The sequence below is a fragment of the Pelodiscus sinensis genome, chromosome 11 (genome assembly GCF_049634645.1).
Source record: "Pelodiscus sinensis isolate JC-2024 chromosome 11, ASM4963464v1, whole genome shotgun sequence".
Lineage (NCBI taxonomy): Eukaryota > Metazoa > Chordata > Testudines > Trionychidae > Pelodiscus > Pelodiscus sinensis.
In genome coordinates, this window is record NC_134721.1 from 47896590 (window position 1) to 47917311 (window position 20722).

The following is a 20722-nucleotide window of genomic DNA, read 5'->3' on the forward strand; positions in this document are numbered from 1 at the left end:
TCTTTTACAAGTGAGCAAAGAGTAGGGTTGCCAGGTGGCTTCAACAAAAATACTGGACACACTTGACATTACATCACAATCGACATTACATCTTATTTAGAAAATACCAGACAGTTATATTTCTCTTCAGGAATCAAATTGAGAAAATGTCTGGTATTTTCTAAATAAGATGTAATGTCGATTGTGATGTAATGTCAAGTGTGTCCAGTATTTTTGTTGAAGCCACCTGGCAACCCTACTCTTTGCTCACTTGTAAAACACCCATGTTTCTACAGGTGGCCTGTAGCTGTGAAAGCACAGACCCACTAGCTCCCAATAATCCCCTCCCTGCTATAACCCAGTCCCCTTTCTCCCCCAACCTTATGTCTTGGTCCTAACAGAAACCACGGCTTGAAACGCAACCCCCCACCTTTTCCATTATTTTCAATGGGAAAATTGACCCCACATAACATGTTTTCACTTAACATGATCATTTTCTGAAACATATCTATAGTGTTAAATGAGGAATTACTGTAGTTTTTCTGTTAAGTTATATTAAATCTTGTGTCTAGTTCTGCCCTCAGATTCACATTTTCAACTCTCAAGGCCTTAATAGGAGATATATATTTATCCAATCACAAAATCTGGCAGAGTGTACACTAGGGATGTAATAGTGTAGTTGATTAACCAATTAATCGATAAGCAAAAGCTTATAAGTTAATGCTATAGACTGCACACATTTCCCCCTTGCCACTACATTTTTAGCTGGCTGGCCAGCACACTGTCTCAGTTCTGGCCCATGCTGGGTCCAGCACCTACTCCCATGGCAGCTCTGCATTTAAAGTGTATTAGGAACTAGGCGGACAGGCAGCTTGGCTCAGTTCCAGCTTGCACCAGGGCTGAGAGCTCAGACCGCCTCCAAACGGGTTGCTGCCACTCCGTCACTACCTCTGTATCAGAGACAGTAGCACAGAGCAACAGGCAGCCAGTCTGCAAGGGGAGCTGTTTTTTAAACTGGCTCCCTTCACGGATCAGCTCCTGCCTGACACCTTGCACTTTGATACAGAAGCAGCAGCACAGGCTGGCAGGGGGCTCCTTGGGAGTGGGGCCAGAGCACACGAGCTGCAGGCCCTGCCCCCGGGGACTATTCAGTTAACCAATATTTAACATCCCTAGTGTACACAGTGCACTTTATATAAATAAATGTAAAATATGAGCTCAACAAGACAACGTGAGACAAAAGAAACCAAAGAAATAGAGAGGAAAGGGAAAAATGATACTACAATAAGTTGTATTGTTAACAGACTGCTGATTAATTTTTAAATTTGTAATGGAGAGAAGGCTATTGTTATAGGAGAGAGAAGCTACACAAAGTTTTAGAACAAGTGAACATATTTAAAGAAGAAACTAAGCCAAGGTAAGACCACTGTTAGAGCATATCTACATTGCAGTGGGCACAGCTGCAGCTACATTGCTGTATCATAATGTAGATGTTTCTTACATAAGTGGAAGGGATTTTTCCATTGATGTAGGTAATACATCTCTCCCTAAGTGGCAGTAGCTAGGCTAACACAAGAATTCTTCCCTCAGTTTAGCCGCATCTACCAAAGGTGTTAGGTTGGCTTAACTATGGCACGTAGGAGGGTTGAATTTCTCATGCCCTTGAGCAACACAGCTAAATTAATCTATAAGTGTTAGCCGGAACTGAGTGAAAAAAAGTAACCAAGCAAAGACAAATAAATGCCCATACAGAGTTCTCAGGGAGGAATGGCTATAAAATATAGCTTACTACTTAGGCCAAATGATTGTCAGAGGCTAACTTTGCAAACTTGCATAACAGTACTTCACCTCTACCTTCAGCCAAAAGTATTTATATCACCAGGTACAAAAGAAGTCCAAGGTGAATAGGCTGTAAAGAAAGCAACTTGAACAAATCAAGCCATTAAATCAAGCAATGAAAATCTAAAAGGTAAGCTATTCAAAAAAAGAGCTATGACAAAGAAGTAGCTTGTAATTGCAGCTATTTGTAGCCTTGTTATATTTTACAGCTGGACCTTAAAAGCATTTGTGGCCCTTACTTATCTAGTGAGATAAAAGATTGTGGAAAAATAACTAGTCCCTCCCCCTTTCTTTTTACATTTAGACTGCATGCTTATTTAATGCACAGCATGGAAAATTCTAACTATGATGATACTATAAAGGCAGCAAGCTTGGTTTTTCTAAAATGAAAAAATTGAATAAGCTGTTCACATTGATTCATCCCAAAATGTCCTGAAGCTAAGAAAAAAACCAAGAATATTGCAATGCTAAACTTTTGCATTAATTGACACTCACATGAACCATTTATCGTGAGTGGTGGGTTAAATCCTGCAATCTTTCCTAACACAAAACTCTCACTACCTTCAAGGTAAGACTAGATCTGAAGTCATCTAGCACCTATTTAAGTCAGATTCCACGTAGATGTACCTGGACAGATGCAATTGCAGGCTCTAACCCCAAAAGATTTTCTTTTAGTAATGTAGTAGTTATGTGCTATAAGAACAGTGACATTCCATTCTTTAAGTCCTCTAAGTAAAACATGCTCTTCTTATTACTATCCAGTGTAGCTTTGTCTCCTAAGGGCTACTTGGCAAGCTTAGATATAAGTCTGTCAATTGTATACAGTTGCTGCAGTTATATTGTACTCCTCTCCAGTGTATATTATGAAATAGATTTTTATAGGGTTGTCAATTACTCCCAGTTAACACTTGTGATTAACTGAAAACAAAATTAAACACGTTAATATTTTAACATGTTAATTACATACCTGTGGGTGGGGAGGGAGGCATTGATGGCAGGGGAGCTCTGCAGGTGGCAGGGAGGAGAGTGGTTTGCTAACACAGGGCAATACCCCAAGCAGGACTAAAACCCAGAGACCAAAGACTAAAATAATGTGCATACACAGACTTTACAGAAGTAGCAGAAAGTATGTATTAAAACGGATTTAGCTAGTTTGGTGCAAGTTTGTGTGTAAACGCTCTGACTCACCTTAATATGATTGATTTTTAAAATCAGAGGAATTGCTTGATAAAACTGATAAATAAGTCCAGCTAAGGCTGGAAAGAAATTGATTTGACATTGAAAAGATTTATACCATTTATATAATTTGTATACTAGCCTTCAGATTTATTATGTAGATGTATAGAAATGTCCAAAGGCTTCCATCACAGGTGTTTTCTTGTAAATAAAGTGCATCTTTCCCAAATTATAGTATTACAGGAATCAGAGCATTTGTGATTAAAAAAAAAAAAGTTTGTCTACCAGTTTGCAGTCATCTGCGTGCCCTCACTATAAACTATGATACTGTAGATATCGAGTGTCTCTGGGCTACTTAAATATAGCAGCACAGAGGATTTATATGATCTCAGTGCAACAGTAGTGGCCCATCAATACAGGCAACCTAGGCGATCACCTAGGGTGCCAAGAAAAATGGCTGTTGAGGGCTTTGGAGGCGGGAGCGCCGATCACGTACCGATTACGTGTTTCGCCTAGGGCGCCAGTTGCCGGCAGCTTGTCTAGGGCCGCTTCTGCAGTGCAATGCCACTTGCTTCTAGGAAAATTTGAAAACATTGCACCACGTCATGCAGTTATCTGTCAGACTCCATTCTGTATTACAATATTTAGATTCAATATTTAGTTTTCGTCTGACACTCAGAGATGCCATTAAAAGTCAGCTTTTCATGGCAATAGTTTTTAAACATGACTCAAACTACAAAAGGCTGAAACAAAAGACAGGACCATGCAGTACTTTAAAGACTAACAAGATGGTTTATTAGGTGATGAGCTTGATTGGTCTAGCCCTACAACTAGGTCAGTATCAGTTGACTCAGTCACTGTTACATGCATTAGGTTCTGGTTTGGTTATAAATACACTGATGTTGTGTGAAATCATTGAAGTTATGCAAGATCTGGCACCTAATTGTCTTCAAACCTGCCCCTTCCTGTATCCCATTGATGTAGCTGCATTCTATAGAAACATTTGTTCATACTGATTTTGGAATTGAGATCTTAAGGAATGGTGGCAAGGTTCTCAGTGTAAGGTTTAAGTCTCTGGGGTGTGTTCTTTATGAAGATTCATCAGGGTATATCTACACTGCTTAACCTTTGTCTTGTCCAGGTCATCTAACTCAGGATCAGGCTTACAGGGCTATAAAATTGCAGTGTAGACATTTGGCCTCAATTGGTTGGCAAACTTCTAGGAACAACATCAGATGTGCTAAGATAAGCTGTGTACTATTTAATGGGCAGAATATGAAAGTTTGAGACTCTTTGGAACAGCATTTTGTGAATTTCATGTGGACATGCTCAGGTGATGGGTGATGTTTATATAGAAATCAGTAAATAAATATCTTGTTTGAACAAGTAATATGTAAACTTCAGTGTAAAAGCCTAGTCAGTCAGGGTTTCTGGTCTTCTGTTTGCAGTTTGTGGAGTCATCCCAATTCTGTACACAATAAATATAACACTTAATGATTTGGCATGTGTTCTGTTTGTGAAATCTAACCAGACTGGTTTATTTGGCTTATTTTTACTTCCCAAAAATGGGCCTAACCACAATAAAATTTACTATACAGAACAAGGCATGAAAGTTGGTTTAAAAATAAAGGTATAAATAACTCTGTCCTGAAAAAATATCTCAGTGCCTGGTGTGAATGTGTAATTCTTCAGGTACAGACGGCTTTTGTTTATTTCCACTACAATAGTTTGTTGTTCAGTTCTGGATGTCATAAAAATATTATTGATCTCTTGATAACCATGGGTTATATTTTTTTCTAGTCAGGGCTTCTGTCATTTTATTAACTTAATTAACAAAGATTTGCTACAGTACGTCCGTGTTCCCTCTAACATTTTCTATCCTTGAGTGGGTTAATATTTTTGGCGGGTGGGGGGGGGTTGAATTTTCTTAAGTGCACCACCAATATTGAGAGTGTGTGTGGATGCTTGTTTCATAGAGCTTTCAAATAAGGTTTAATTGTACAAAACAACTAGCATCAAATCTAGTACTTGCTTCTTCTGACTCATAAGAGCCAGAACTCTACCAGATAGCAAAGATGTGGCATTAATGCAAACACAATAGACCATGTATTAATTAGTAATGCAGAATTTTTTTTAAAAAAATCATTAAGATCAGCGTTTTAGACATCTGCAACACTCCAAAAACTTCTGTTAAAAGAATCTTGCGAACAGGTGAGTGCTAACAGGGAGTTTAGAGAGGGAGTTCTCCAGGTAAAGGAGAAGGAGATACAGGACTCTCGAGGGAAGTGTGTGTTGTTATTGGGGCTTTCTTACTGTGTGCTGAACTTGTGTTTGTGAGTGAGGCTTTTTTTTTCTTTTTACTTCCCCTTTGCCCTCCCCCTCCCCTTCATGGAGTGTGTGCTGTGATTGGCAGCTGGAAACTGTTGGCTTCTAATTAAAGTTTGAATTATAGAAGCCTCTGCTGATTGCTTGAGCCTTGGTAGGGGGATGGGATCCACCTAACTAAGAGAAGAAGGAGCATCTTCACGGGCAGGCTTGCAAATCTAGTGAAGAGGGCTTTAAACGAGGTTCGTCGGGGGACGGTGACCAAAACCCTGAGGAGAATGAGAAAGTCATTCTCCAGGAAGAAATGCAAAGAGGAGCAAGCAACAAAGGAGGACCCCTGATTCAAATGGAGAAGATAGGGCGATCAACTGGTGATCTGAGGTGTTTGTTAGGAAGAGATGGGATCCACCTAATCAAGAGAAGAAAGAGCATCTTTGCGGGCAGGCTTGCAAATCTAGTGAGGAGGGCTTTAAACTAGGTTCATTAGGGGATGGTGAAGAAAGCCCTAACGTAAGTCAGATACTAGGAAGAAACACAAGGAGGAACGAGCAACAAACGAGGACCCCTGATTCGAATGAAGAAGGTAGGGCGATCAACTGGTTACCTGAGGTGTTTGTACACTAATGTGAGAAGCCTGGGCAACAAACAGGAAGAACTGGAGGCGCTGGCCCACTCCAAGAAATATGATTTAATTGGGATAACAGAGACTTGGCGGGATGACTCGCATGACTGGAGCGCTGTCATGGAAGGGTGTAGAGTGTTCAGGAAGAACAGGAAGGGGAGAAAAGGAGGAAGAGTTGCACTATATGTAAAATAGTGATAGAAATGTAGCCGTGTTAGTCTGGGGTAGTTGAAGCAAAATGCAGGACAATGTAGCACTTTAAAGACTAACAAGATGGTTTATTAGATGATGAGCTTTCGTGGGCCAGACCCACTTCCTCAGATCCTTGATCTGAGGAAGTGGGTCTGGCCCACGAAAGCTCATCATCTAATAAACCATCTTGTTAGTCTTTAAAGTGCTACATTGTCCAGCATTTTGCTTCCACTATATGTAAGAGAGCACTATGATTGCTCTGAACTCCAGTATAAAGAGGGAGAAAAACCTGTTGAGAGTCGATGGGTTAAGTTTAAAGTAGCAAACAACAGCAGTGATGTTGTGGTTGGTGTCTGCTACAGGCCACCAAATCAGATGGATGAGGTAGATGAGGCTTTCTTCGGACAACTGAGAGAAGCTTCCACATCACAGGCCCTGGTACTCGTGGGGGACTTTAATCACCCTGACATCTGTTGGGAAACCAATACGGCAGTACACAGGCACTCCAGGAAGTTTTTGGAGAATGTTGGGGATAACTTCTTGGCACAAGTGCTGAATGATCCGACCAGGGGCCATGCGCAGCTTGACCTTCTGCTCACAAACAGGGAGGAACTAATAGGGGAAGTAGAGGTGGATGACAGCCTGGGAAGCGGTGATCATGAGATGGCAGATTTCAGGATCCTGACCAAAGGAAGAAAAGAGAGAAGTAAAATACACACCTTGGACTTCAAAAAAGCAGATTTTGACTCCCTCAGAGATCTGATGGGCTGAATCTGCTGGGATGCTAACATGAAGGGGAAAGGAGTCTAGGACAGCTGGCAGTATTTTAAAGAAGCCTTATTGAAGGAACAGAAAGAAACCATCCCGATGCGTAGCAAGAGAGGCAAACATGGTAGGAGACCGGATTGGCTTACAGGGGAAATCCTTGGTGAACTTAAGCACAAAAGGGAAGCTTACAAAAAGTGGAAACTTGGACAAATGACATGGGAGGGGTTTAAATGTATAACTTGAGAATGTCGGGGGGTTATCAGGAAGGCGAAAGCACAAATGGAATTGTGACTGGCTAAGGATGTGAAGGATAACAAGAAAGGTTTCTACAGGCATGTTAACAAGAAGAAGGTGATCAGAGAAGGTGTGCTGCCCCTACTGGATGATGGAGGTAACCTAGTGATAGATGATGTGGGGAAGGCTGAAGGTTGCTTTCTCAATGCTTTCTTTGCCTCTGTATTCATGGAGAAGGTGGGCTCCCGGACTAATGCACTAAGTGATGCAAGATGGGATGAAGATGGACAGCCCTTGGTGGGTAAAGAACAGGTTAGGAACTATTTAGAATAGCTAAACGTACACAAATCCATTGGTCCGGACTTAATGCATTTGAGGGTACTGAGGGAGTTGGCAGATGTCATTGAGGAGCCTTTCGCCATTATCTTTGAAAAGTCGTGCAGATTGGGAGAAATCCCGGATGATTGGAAAAAAGCAAATGTAGTGTCCATCTTCAAAAAAGGTTAGACGGACGATCCAGAAAATGGACGATCCAGGGAACTATAGGCCGGTCAGTCTTACCTTGGTTCCTAGAAAAATCATGGAAGGGATCCTTAAGGAATCCATTTTGAGGCACTTGGAAGAGAGGAAAGTGATTAGGAATAGTCAGCATGGATTCACAAAGGGCAAGTCATGCTTGACCAATCTGATTAGCTTCTATGATGAGGTAACTGGCTCTGAGGATGTGGGAAAGTCAGTGGATGTGATATACCTTGACTTTAGCAAGGCTTTTGATACGGTCTCCCACAATATTCTTGCCAGCAAGTTAAGGGAATGTGGACTGGATAAATGGACGGTAAGACGGGTAGAAAACTGGCTAGAAGGCCGGGCCCAGCAGGTAGTGATCAACGGCTCAATGTCAGGATGGCGGTTGGTTTCTAGCAGAGTGCCCCAAGGTTCAGTTCTAGGGCTGGTTTTGTTCAATATCTTTATTAATGACCTGGATGAGGGGACGGATTGAACCCTCAGAAAGTTTGCAGATGACACTAAGCTAGTGGGAGAGGTAGATACGCTTGAGGACAGAGATAGGGTCCAGAGTAACTTAGACAAATTGGAGGATTGGGCCACAAGAAATCTGATGAGGTTCAACAAGGACAAGTGCAGAGTCCTGCACTTGGGACGGAAGAATCTCAAGCATTGTTATAAGCTGGGGACCAACCAGCTAAGTAGTTGTTATGCAGAAAAGTACCTGAGGGTTACAGTGGATGAGAAGCTGGATATGAGTCAACAGTGTGCCCTTATAGCCAAGAAAGTTAATGGCATATTAGGTTGCATTAAGAGAAGCATTGCTAGCAGATCCAGAGATGTCATTATTCCCCTTTATTCGGCTCTGGTGAGGCCACATCTGGAGTATTGTGTCCAGTTCTGGGCCCCCCACTACAAAAAGGATGTGAGTGCATTGGAGAGGGTCCAGAGGAGGGCAACCAAAATGATTAGGGAGTTGGAGCATATGACTTATGATCAGAGGCTGAGGGAATTGGGTTTGTTTAGTCTGCAGAAGCGAAGAGTGAGGGGGGATTTGATAGCAGCCTTCAACTTCCTAAAGGGAGGTTCCAAAGAGGATGGAGAAAGGCTGATCTCAGTAGTGACAGATGGCAGAACAAGGAGCAATGGTCTCAAGTTGTGGTGGAAGAGATCCAGGTTGGATATTAGGAAAAACTATTTCACTAGGAGGGTAGTGAAGCACTGGAATGGGTTACGTAGGAAAGTAGTGGAGTCTCCATCCCTAGAGGTGTTTAAGTCTCGGCTTGACAAAGCCCTGGCCAGGTTGATTTAGTTGGGATTGGTCCTGCCTTGGGCAGGGGGCTGGACTTGATGACCTCCTGAGGTCTCTTCCAGCTCTATGATTCTATGATTTCTTACCTGAAGCCATTAATTCCTGTGTAAACTTTGTTTGAAATGTAATCGTGCAAATGTCCTCCTGGCACACCTCTCCCCCCCCCCCCCATGCAGCTTCCTCCCTGCCCCCAATCCAGATAGACAGAGAGGACTGCAGCAAGTGAATCAGGGACACTCCAAATAAACTCTCCCTGCACTTTTCAGCACAGATACCAGCACCCATCCACCCTCCTTCCCCCACCTACCTCTTTGCTATCTGCTCTCCCAGCGCAGGAGGGGACTGGAATAAAATCCTGCTTCTCAAAGTAGCAGGCACCAGCAATCTATCCTGCCCAACTCCAGTAAAGCACAAACAAATTATCCATAGCTCCCCCATCTCACAGTACAAACTCCCCCCACCTCCACCTCACCCCAGTGAAAGCACCCCCCCACACCCTTTCCCCTACCCATCCTAGGCAGTCAGCCTTTTATCTCTCCATTCCTAAGAGCTGCATCAGTGCATGTCAGAATGTATACTGATGCAGTGCATCCACTATAGGTGTAGTCCTGATCCCAACTCTACAAATACATTTTTAAAAACTGTTTTTGTTAGACATAAAAAATGTGGAAACGTTTCTATAGGTCTTAAGTTTTATAAGAGTGGAAGCTTGGGAGTGGCATACAGACTTAATTTCAAGCATCCTGGTTATTTTTCTTGCTGGCTTTTTGTTGCTTGTTTTTATAGGAAGTGCAAAATTCTCTGAGGAAAGTGCTAAGATGTTTGTGTTGCTTTGTGAGTAATGGAAAGAATTCACTACACAAATCAAACTGTGCTACTGCTGAGTAGTGATATAGAACACTAAATAGTTGGGATCAAGAATCAAATAATGGGCAGATTCCTGATCTTTAAATTAATCCTCTGACAAAAATGCTACTGTAGTAAAGTAACCTACACAAAATATCTGAGATACTGTTTGACACAAAATGCTTATTGACCAGAATTAGGCAAAGATCTCTGGTACATACTGCTGACTGTTCCTTTTCTAGTTCCAAATCTCAGGTAAGAAAATAGTGCATAGTTGCAGCTAATTCTGTATAACCTTGATATGCTGAGTAAATTAAACTGTTCTGCTTAACTCCCAATCTGTAGGTTAAAGATATTAAGGACTGGATGACTGTCCGCTAGGCAAATGTTTATTGGATAGTTGAGTCAACTAGTCGCTTCCCCCCCCCCCCCTTTGCTGCCTCTATTAGAGGCAGAAAAGAGGGAGGTAAAGAGGGAGTATTTCAAAACAGCAGCACTGCGCAGAGCCCGATCACTACCCGCTGGGCCCGGCCTTCTAGCCAGCTTTCTATCCATCTTACCGTCCATTTATCCAATCCACATTCCCTTAACTTACTGGCAAGAACATAGCGAGAGACTGTATCAAAAGCTTTGCTAAAGTCAAGGTATTCTTTCCACTGCCTTTCCATATCCACAGAGCCAGTTATCTCATCATACAAGCTAATCAGATTGATCAGGCATGACTTGCCTTTTGTGAATCCATGCTGACTATTCCTGATCAGTATCAGAGAGGTAGCTGTGTTAGTCTGAATCTGCAAAAGTGGCGAGGAGTCCTGTGGCACCTTATAGACTAACCAAAGTGTTGGAGCATAAGCTTTCGTGGGCAAAGACCCACTTCGTCAGATGCATCATGAAACAGCTTGAATGGAGTGGAAATTTATCAACTTTATGAAGAAACTGGTCACTTTCCCCTCTTCCAAGTGCATCAAAATGGATTCCTTGAGGATCCCCTCCATGATTTTTCCAGGGACTGAGGTAAGGCTGACCTGTCTATGGTTCCCTAGATTGTCCTTCTTCCCTTTTTTAAAGATAAACACTACATTTGCCTTTTTCCAATCATCCGGGATCTCTCCTGATCGCCACGAGTTTTCAGAGATAATGGCCAAAGGCTCCTCAATAACATTTGCCAACTCCCTCAGTACCCTCGGATGCATTAAATCTGGGCCCATGTATTCGTGTATGTTTAGCTTTTCTAAATAGTTCTTGACTTGTTCTTTCCCCACCAAGGACTGTCCACCTCCTTCCCATACTCCATTGCCGAGTGCATTTGTCTGGGAGCTGACCTTGTCCATGAAGACAGAGGCAAAGAAAGCATTGAGTACTGCAGCTTTTCCCACATCATCTGTCACTAGATTACCTCCCTCATCCAGTAAGGGCCCCACATCCTCTCTTATTGCCCTCTTATTGCTAACATGCCTGTAGAAACCTTTCTTGTTATCCTTCACATCCCTTGCTAGCTGCAATTCCAATTGCACTTTTGCCTTCCTGATAACCCTCCAGCATTCTCAAGTTATATATTTAAACCCCTCCCTGGTCATTTGTCCAAGTTTCCACTTTTTGTAAGCTTCCCTTTTGTGCTTAAGTTCACCAAGGATTTCCCCTGTAAGCCAATCTGGTCTCCTACCATGTTTGCCTCTCTTGCTATGCATCGGGATGATTTCTTTCTGTTCCTTCAATAAGGCTTCTTTAAAATACTGCCAGCTATCCTGGACTCCTTTCCCCTTTATGTTAGCATCCCAGGGGATTCTGCCCATCAGATCTCTGAGGGAGTCAAAATCTGCTTTTTTGAAGTCCAAGGTGTGTATTTTACTACTCTCTTTTCTTCCTTTGGTCAAGATCCTGAAATCTGCCATCTCATGATCCCTGCTTCCCAGGTTGTCACCCATGTCTACTTCCCTTACTAGTTCCTCCCTGTTTGTGAGCAACAGGTCAAGCTGCACATGGCCCCTGGTCAGTTCCTTCAGCACTTGTACCAAGAAGTTATCCCCAACATTCTCCAAAAAATTCCAGGATTGTCTGTGTAGTGCTGTATTGGTCTCCCAACAGGTGTCAGGGTGATTAAAGTTGCCCATGAGAACCAGGGCCTGCGATCTGGAAGCTTCTCTCAGTTGTCCAAAGAAAGCTTCGTCTACCTCGTCCACCTTATCCGGCAGTCTATAGCAGACACCAACCACAACATCACCCCTGTTGCTTCCACCTCTAAATTTAATGCATAGACTCTCAACAGACTTTTCTCCCTCTAAGTACTGGAGCCCCGAGCAATCATAGTGGTCTCTTACATACTGTGCAACTCCTCCTCCTTTTCTCCCCAGTCTGTTCTTCCTGAACAGTTTATACCCTTCCATGACTGTGCTCCAGTCATGCGAATCATCCCACCAAGTCTCTGTTATTCCAATCAAATCATAGTTCTTTAACTGGGCCAGGGCTTCTCATTCTTCCTGTTTATTTCCCAGGCTTCTCGCATTGGTGTACAAACACCTTAGATAACCGGTTGATCACTCGGCCTTCTCCATCCAAATCAGGGGTCCTCCTTTGTTGTTCGTTCCTCCTTATGATTCTTCCCGGTGTCCGACTTCCTCACTTATCTGATGAAGTGGGTTTTACCTATGAAAGCTCATGATACTAGTTTCAGATAGTGGGCTTAATAAAAGAGACTGGATAAGGATAGAAAAAGTCAAGTTATATTATAAAATATTCCTTTTAGTAATCTTTTTATTGTTTACTAATTAAAACCATTGGACGTTCATGGCTTTTACAAAGGGCTCTGTTGGCAGGCTCCTTTTTATCCCCATTTTCAAAGTTTGGTTTCCTTGAACAAGAAACAACGTTTCAAAAGTAGGAAAGGTGTTTCTCAAGACCTATGATTCCTCCTATGAGGGTCTATAACAGGAAGGTGTAATATAATTCAGTATTTTGTGATGATTAAATACGGGGTTGCGGCAAATGTACTGAAGAGGTAATACATGAAAATACCATTATTTTAACTGATTATTTATATAGTATAAACATAAATCGAAGTAGCTGGTAAACCTCATTGCAGGAGGAATAACAGCTAATTCGACTTAGGGCTTTATTTCGGAATCCCGTTTCACTGCCACGTGTAGACGCGGGCAGTTACTTCTGGCTAGTCAATTTCTAAAATGATGACCGACCGGGAACTTGCTAATGAAGCGCGGGATATTTAAATCCCACACTTCATTTGCAATTTTGGTCGCCCTCATTAGCCTCCCTACATCGAACTAGGGGGCTAGTGTAGACATACCCATACTGCAATGGTTATTGCCTTTTCAACTTCTCTGTTCGGCACTGGTGAGGCCACATCTGAAGTATTGTGCCTCTGGCAGGCCCACAATGCTTTGTTTATCTAAAGTGTCTGCAGCCACGGAGTCTCACGGTTTCCACTAACTATGGTTCACTCTGGCCCACTTTGAAAAATGCTGCACTACACAAAGGCCGTGGACAAATTGGAGAGAGTCCAGCAGAGGATAACAAAACTAATTAGGGGGTTTATGAGGAGAGACTCAGGGAACTGGGCTTAACTTAGCCCTTATCGGCATTTGCATATTCTATCAACAAAAACTGCTTTTGAATGATGACAAACTCCAGAGTGTCCACTCTATAGCATGACAAATGTTGCTAGTTTCAGCAGTTTGATACAACAGAAAACGTCCACCGCTGCAAGAAATTTTTGCCCGAACGGTGTCAACAGTCATGAAGTATACAGCCGACAGATTTTTTTGTCAAGTTTATTGAACTCCACCATGTATCCCACAGTTCCCTTTTCAGTCACTCTGGACATCAACTTGAACTCGGCTGCCCTTCAGCCACTTAATGTTTACAGGTAAAGAAATGCTCCCCTCCCACCTGGAATCTCTGGGAAATTTAAATCCATTTCTTGTGTCCTTGGCACATTGTGTGATGGTTCTCATGGTGTCTTCAGGAAACAGGGGTGGCAGCTATAGACCCAAACTCTTGCCTGTTTGGAACAATGTGGGTTTTTGGATCTAATTAGTGTGTAGGGTGAAGAATCAGTGCAACTGGAGTTGCAAATGACCCGTGAGAAATACGTTCGGTTGCATTTCTTGAGCCCTGTGTGCTTTGGGGTATGAGCGAGATACTTTACAGTGTGGAGCTAAGATCAAGGAACTTCAGCAGGCCTACCACAAGGTAAAAGAGGCAAAAAAGGAGTGTAGCCAGTCTGGTGCTACACTCAAAACATGCCGGTTTTACAAAGAACTGAATGGAATTCATCCCAAGGACACCATGGATAGTTCTCAAAAAAGAGCCAGAAATACTTGTCCCAGATACACAATGGACACAAGTTGTTGTAGAGACTGAAGAGGGCTAAGTGGTGAGGATTAGAGTCAATCTGGTGGTAACCTGTGTGCCCAGCAGTGAGAAATTGATCTCAAAAAATGTTTGTGAAGACGCTCAGCAACTCATTGTGGAAGAAACACCATGTGTTGAAGCAACGGGAGGGATGCAGGGTACATTGTTTTGCAAGTTGGCTGAGCGGGATGATGCTGCGGCCATTCAGGGCGGGATGGAGGTTGTTCCCTGCTGAGCAATCACTGTACAGGCTGGCTGGGTTGGGGTCTGAGCGAGCAGCAGCCATGCAGGGCAGTTTATGTAGTTGGGGAGAGGTAGCACAGTAGGGGACGACCATTTCACTGTGGCCAAACACAGTATCAATTCATGTATGATTAGCAATAAAATCTTCCTGGCAAATGGTGATGAATATTCGCCTGATGTACATGTTAATTTTGTCACAGAGATTCCATGGCAGGGCTGTCTTTGTCCAACCCCCTGGGACAACAGTTTCCCAAACCAGCCTTCAGGGTATGCTGCCGGAACCAAGGCAGCACAGTTTGGTCGTACAATGAGGTTTAACAGTTATTTCGAGAGAAGGGTTTTCTCTCGAAATAACGCTGTTACATGGGGCGTTTTATTTCGCAATAATGCAATTTCTAAATGGCGGCCGGACGCGATAATGCTAATTAAGTGTGGAATATTTAAATCCTGCACTTCATTAGCAATTTCAGTACTCTACATTTGCATCTCTGTCTCGAGATAGGGAGCAAGTGTAGACATACCCTTACACTCCACTCCCTGTGAACCCTATGATAACAGCTGGACGTTAGCACAGCTGTGAGATTTTAAAAGACAAATGTCCTGCATGTTTCCATGAGTTTTTATTTTGTGTTAGACAACCCACATGCAAATGCTCTGACCTGAATGCCTCGCTTGCAACCCCAACACACAGAAATGTCAGGTCTCCTCATTGTCAAAGAGGTTCCTCAGCGCCTCCCTGATATTGACAGACAATCTGTGTGCTCCTCTGACAGTTCGAGTGTCTCTGGCTGTTCAAACTGTTAATCCAAACCTTGTGCCTCAGTGCTCCATCCCAGGGGAATCACTTTACCCTTTCTCTCAGAGAAATTACGTAAGCAACATCATGTGGCCACCACCTTGGGGAGATGATCCTCCAAAAGGTCCAGCCTCCATCTCCCTTTCAATCTGCCAAAGGCACATTCAACAATCATTCAGCAGCGGCTTAGCCTGTTGTTGAACTGCTCCTTACTGCTGTCCAGGTGCCCTGTGTAAGATTTCATGAGCCATGGCTGCAAGGGGTAGGCTGCATCACCTAAGATCATTATGAGCATTTCCACATCCCCTACTTCAAATTTCTGGTCTAGAAAGAAAGTACCAGCCTGCAGCCTCCTGTACAGACCACGATTCCTGAAGATGCATCATGCACCTTTCCAGGCCACTCTACATTTCTGTCTGTGAAATGCCCAAGGTGATCCATAAGTGCCGGAAGGACTGTGGAGAAGTGACCCTTCCGATTTATGTACTCTGAGGCAAGGGGGACTGGCACTATAATAGGGACATGTGTCCCATTTATTGCCCCGCCACAGTTACAAAAGCCCTTTTCAGATAAGCCAGCCACTATGTCATTCACACTTCCCAGAGTCACTATCCTGTCCAGGAAAATGTCATTGATTACCTGGCACACTTACATAAATATTGCCCCAATGGTAGACTTACCTACTTCCAAGTGATTTGCAACCGAACAATAGCAATCTGGAGTGGCCAGCTTCCACAAAACAGTGACCAAGCGCTTCTCTAATGAGAGAGCTACTCTCTTTCGGGTGTCATTGCACCACAGTTCAGGGTCCAACTCAGCACACAGCTTCATGGAGGTTGCTTTACACATCCAAAAGTTCTCTAGCCACTTCTTTTCATCCTACATCTTCATGACAGTGTGGTCCCACCACTCAGAGCTGGTTTCCCTAGCCCAAAAGTGATGATCCAAGGAGTATATCAGGTCTGCTATAACAAAATTATATATAAATTCATTGGCCACTAATTCTGATGCATTCGAATTGGATTTTGATGAATCTGACTCTGATAAATCTGAATCTGATGAGTATTTGTAGTTGTAGTCATCATCCGCTAGTAGGTCCATAATTAGGTATGCTGCAATCCGTGATGTCTTCTACACAGAGGGCCAGAAGGCTGGGTTCCATGTTTTCTCGCTGTGATTACTTGCGTTGGTGCAAAATCCGGAAAACCTCAGGCATGTCTAGGAAGAAAACAGATGACTGATGGGATGTTTTTCATGTTCCCATCATGGCTAATGCTACATTGAGCATTCCCAGAGTGCTTAGCATGTGAAGGTGACACAAGGCACTGTGGGATGCATGCCCCCAATGCTCTGCTCTTTTTGTAGACGAGGGAGCTGCATATGTGGCTGCGGGTTGTTGACAGTGGATACCAGAAAAAACAGTTTGATAGGTTTCCAGTTTTGGTGACTCCTGCCTGTCGACTCCACTTTCATCAGCAAATCTTGCTAGTGTAGACATAGCCTTAGTCTGCAGAACAGAGGAGTGAGGGAGGATTTGATAGCAGCCTTCAGCTATCTGAAAGGAGGTTCCAAAGAAGATGGAAAGAGGCTGTTCTCAGTGGTGACAGATGACAGAATGAAAAGCAGTGGTCTCAAGTTGCAGTGGGAGACATTTAGGTTGGATATTAGGAAAAACTATTTCACTAGGAAGCGGTGAAGCTGTGGAATAGGTTACCTAGGAAGATGGTAGGATCCATCCTTAGTGGTTGTTAAGACTTGGCTTGACAAGGCCTGGCTGGGATGATTCAGTTGGGGTCGACCCTGTTTTGAGTAGGGGGTTGGACTGGATGACCCTGATGTCTCTTCCTACCCTAATCTTCAGTTATTCTTCATTTTCCATTAGGCTGCTTTTGCAAACAATTTGAATAGTTGTCGTTTTTTTAATTTTAGACTAGATGTGTCATTTTGATTTTCCATGGATGATAAAAGAGTGAACAAATAGTAAAAAGGATACTAACTCTATAGGTCTATTATCAGATGTGGTTGATCATTATCTTTCTTTGTACATTTTTACCAGGAAGACCTCTCTCTCAAGTGTTTGTAATCAAGCTTTTGCAACCTAACTTCCTTCCCTGCACTGCAGTTGTTCCTCTCTCACAGCCTTGCATCACCCTCACTGCATTATATACAGGCTAACCTGCTGTAGTTAAGTGGATTTATTGCCATGTTGTCCTTACAGGTCTCTGGCTCCATCGAGGATGATAACCAGAAGTCTGCTTGCGTGTGTGCTCAATGATGTGGGCCCAATGACCACAGCAGACCCCGAGAAGGCCCACAAAGACCACAAACCAGATAAGGATCGAAGGTGCCAGGCCAGTTTTATTGTTAAGCAAAGTACAATAATAGTTGTCAGTAGACTCTACTGAACCACTACGCATATGTACTTGCCACAATGGAAGGACTCAATCAATGGGAAATTTCCCCTGCTCCCCCTCCCCCCGGTCATACAAAGACTGTCCCCCCAAGACACCACTTTATATACAGATACAAACAAATCACACCTCACTGCTGATGTATCGGGTTGCCACCCTCTGATGTCGTCAAGTTACCACCCTCTGTTGCTACTTAGATATGACCCATCACACTGTACCTTGTGGTTTGATTAGATCATCTCTATCCATCATGCTGTCATTTTAGACCCTTTCCTGAACCTGGGTCTGTATCTGTGAGGAGTGGGTACCGAGGTCTTTTTTAATGAGCTAGTGATACCGTGTGCTTTTCACTTATGACCAGTACCAATTATTGTTCTGCAGATGGTACCTAGCACCAATTAGTGTTTTGCACTCTGAGCCCTGTTTGTGCTAAGTTCTGTGGGCTGGGGCTTGTCTTTTGCTCACAGCTTAGCTTTGCTTTATGTTAGCCATGTTTTGTCCATTGTTAGCTAGGCCTCAGACCAGGCCTGTGCTGCATTGGCTTATGTTTTAGGTCTTCATCTTACTACACCTGCATGTTTCCCAAGTTAGAATGCTAAACAGACTGAGCTTGTACTTTTTTTCCCCCCATACATTGAATGCTGCAGTGATGTTTTCATTTTATAGAGCCAGACTGCAGGAGTCACATTGGCTTTGTAACTATTTACTGAGGGTTTGTCTATGCTTAAAATGCTACAGCTGTGCAGTTGTAGAGCTTCAGCGTAGACATTACCTATGTTGATGGGAGGGAATTTCCTACAGAAGGTATGTAGGTCAGTGGAGTTGGGCATGGCACCATTCATCCAGAAACAGGAGGAAGTCCCGACTCCCCACCATCTTTTGGATAAATGTTAAATTGTAAATGCTACATAAAATTATTTCTTTGTATTATAATTGTATTTATACTGCAGTAAGTGCCCAAAGGCCCAGGTAGGGTCAGGGCTCCAATGTAATAGATGCTGTGCAATAATAAACACATATGAGTTAAGGCTGCTAATGAGTTAAAGAGGAAACATCTGAAGATTGTCAGTTCTCCTAGTATACTCATATTATAAGCAGCCACAGCTTCAATCCCCACTCCACAGCTGTGTCTAGACTGGCCAGTTTTTCTGGAAAATCAGCCGCTTTTCCGGAAAAACTTGCCAGCAGTCTACACTGGCTGCTTGAATTTCTGCAAAAGCACTGACTTCCTACTGTAAGAAATCAGTGCTTTTTGCGGAAATACTATGCTGCTCCCGTTCGGGCAAAAGTCCCTTTTGCACAAAACTTTTGTGCAAAAGGGCCAGTGTAGACAGCTGAGATTTGTTTTCCGCAAAAGAGCCCCGATCGTGAAAATGGCGATCGGGGATTTTTTGCGCAAAAGCGCATCTAGATTGGCCACGGACGCTTTTCCGCAAAAACTGCTTTTGTGGAAAAGCATCCGTGCCAATCTAGACACTCTGTTCCGAAAATGCTTTTAACAGAAAACTTTTCCGTTAAAAGCATTTCTGGAAAATAGTGCCAGTCTAGTCGTAGCCCACATGTACAGTGATTACTTCAGCTTCTGGCAAGAATAATTAGTATTGGTCAAGGTGCTTTGTGACAAAAGGTGCCAGTCTAAACCTTGATTGTGCCCTCAGATGTGCAATCCATTTGCTGTATAGATCATCTTGAGTTTTCTGGCAATTTAAAAATCAGAGTGCTTAGAGGACATTTATTTCAATGTACTGCTGCTCATGCTAGTTCTCCTGTTCCTGTATTTGAAAAGTTGAAAAACAGGTGTTTAACTGGCTAGTGGAGAGACAAAGTTTATACAACATTGTTAATTTGGCTTTTAATCTTTGTTTTAATGCTCAGACTTGCTTCTCACCAGTCTCTCCTGAAGCCTTGCACATCTAGACCTCAGTAAGGGTTTTGATACTGTCTCTCATGACTTTCTCATAAACAAATTAGCAAAATACAATTTAGGGGAAACTGCTATAAAGTGACCCATAATCAAAGGTGCAGGAGATTCTGCAGCATGTCTGGGAATTCTTGGCTGACAGCTGTGAGCTCTGCTGACGTCTGATGATTGTTGGTTCTCCTAGCATAGTCCTGCATCCTGGGGTCTTACTTAGAGCTCTGTGTGCAGGGGAGCAGCAGTGCAGCAGCTGAGAACCCAGCACCCAGGATTCTGGCTGTTGGTCACAGAGCTGGGGGATGGGGTGGATAGCGGTAAAGGGGCTTAACACTCCCACTTTTAAAAATGTTCCTACATCACTGCAAATAACTGGTTGTAAAACTGTTCCAGGAATAGTTATCAGTCATCCAGTTATCAGGCTGGCAGGGCATATAGGCTATGTCTAGACTACACCTCTGTCGACAGAGAGAAGTAGATTAGGCACATGGAAATTACTAATGAGGCAGGGATTTAAATATCCCATGCTTCATTAGCATAAACATGGCCGCTGCTTTTTTTCAACACAGAGCTTTTTTGAAAAAAAACTGTCAGTCTGTAGACGCAGATCTGTCGAAAATAAAGCCTTTTTCGACAGATCCTGTAAACCTCGTTTTTTGAGGAATGCAGGATCTGTCAAAAAAGGGTTTATTTTCGACAGATCCGTGTCTAGACTGCTGGGGTTTTTTTTTTTTTTCGAAAAAGCTCCATTTTGAAAAAAAGCGGTGGCCACGTTTATGGTAATGAAGCGCGGGATATTTAAATCCCTGCTTCATTAGCAATTTTGATGTGCTTGATTTGCATCCTTCTGTCGACAGAGGGGGATGCAGTCTAGACGTAGCCATAGAGTGGGGGTCCTGCAGGGATCAGTTCTGGGTCTATTTCTGTTCAATATATCTTTATCAATTATTTAGATTATGGCACAGAGCGTACATTTAGAAAGTTTTCAGCTGATACCAAGCTGGGAGGGGTTGCAAGTGCTTTGGAGCATATGATTAAAATTCAACAAGTAGATAGGATGAAATTCAATGGGGTGAAATAGAGAGTATTCCATTTTAGGAAGGAAAAATCAGTTGCACACATATACAGTGGGAAATGACTACCAAAGAAAGAGTTCTGCAGAAAGGGATCTAGGGGTCAGAGTGGATCACAA

At 43.0% G+C, this 20722-nt stretch overlaps 1 long non-coding RNA gene across 3 annotated transcripts in view; it reads left to right on the forward strand.

Moving 5' to 3' along the window:
* The window catches only part of LOC102458596 (uncharacterized), a 110830-nt gene that overhangs the window by 671 nt on the left and 89437 nt on the right, over positions 1-20722 (forward strand). For 2 of the 3 annotated variants that reach the window (XR_012906565.1, XR_003088222.2), the window contains exons 2-3: positions 1862-1948; positions 17423-17548. This is a non-coding gene — a long non-coding RNA (uncharacterized LOC102458596). Of the gene's footprint in view, positions 1-1861; positions 1949-17422; positions 20035-20722 lie in introns of those variants that run through there. The other variant, XR_331629.4, reaches the window with a different exon arrangement.